The following is a 959-nucleotide window of genomic DNA, read 5'->3' on the forward strand; positions in this document are numbered from 1 at the left end:
GCTTTTTCAAACTTCAAATTGATTGTGTCAATATGAGCACTAAGTTGAGCACCCAATTGAGTAACGGAGTCCACTTCATGCTTTCCTCCTCTAGTAGCCTTGCGAGGTCTACTATATTGTTAGTTATGGACAGCCATTTCCTCAATCTTGTTCCATGTTTGATTGTCATCAACTTCGGTGAACATTCCATTTGATCCCATGTTGAGAATGTTCCTTGAATCCTCATATAGACCATTCCAAAATTGCTGTACCAAAAACCATTCGCTAAGTCCATGGTGAGGACATGAACGACAAATTCTCTTGAACCGCTCCCAAGCTTCATACAAAGATTCTTCATCCCTTTGCTTAAAACCCGTAATTTGAGCTCTTAGCATGTTAGTCTTCTCCGGTGGGTAGAATTTTTTGTAGAAAGCTAGAGCCAACTTCTTCCAAGAATCTATTCCGAGGGTGGCCTTGTCAAGGCCCTTCAACCATTGCTTCGCGGTGCCGATTAGAGAAAAAGGAAATAAGACCCATCTAATTTGGTCTTGAGTCACACCCGTTTGAGAGATTGCATCACAATAGTCGCAAAAGGTTTCCATATGAGAATGAGGGTCTTCACTAGGCATCCCCCCAAATTGGCTCCTTTCAACTAATTGGATGAAGGCGGACTTGGCAATAAAATTTACGGTTAGATGTTGCGGTGTAGGAGTACCATTTGGTAGGTTCTCCTCGATGGGTACGGAGTGTGACGAGAATTTAGGCATTGTAGGTTGATTTTGTGGGGTATTGTGTAATGGGTTCTCCTCTCCTTCTATTACGAAAGGGTTGACGAACTCAATAGTTGGTTGAACAACTTCACTAATACCTCTTAAATTCCTCCTAACAAGTCTCCTATTGTTCGTCAAGGTTCTTTCGATTTCACGGTCAAAAGGTAACAAATCACCTTGTGACCTTCTAGACATGCAAAATATCAAACA

At 41.7% G+C, this 959-nt stretch overlaps 1 non-coding gene across 1 annotated transcript; it reads left to right on the forward strand.

Moving 5' to 3' along the window:
- The first annotated feature begins 267 nt into the window (after positions 1-267).
- LOC141610181 (small nucleolar RNA R71) lies at positions 268-374 on the forward strand. The gene has a single exon (XR_012528076.1). It is a non-coding gene; the product is annotated as a small nucleolar RNA R71 (small nucleolar RNA).
- Positions 375-959: the final 585 nt, after the last annotated feature.

The sequence above is a fragment of the Silene latifolia genome, chromosome 10 (assembly GCF_048544455.1).
Source record: "Silene latifolia isolate original U9 population chromosome 10, ASM4854445v1, whole genome shotgun sequence".
NCBI lineage: Eukaryota > Viridiplantae > Streptophyta > Magnoliopsida > Caryophyllales > Caryophyllaceae > Silene > Silene latifolia.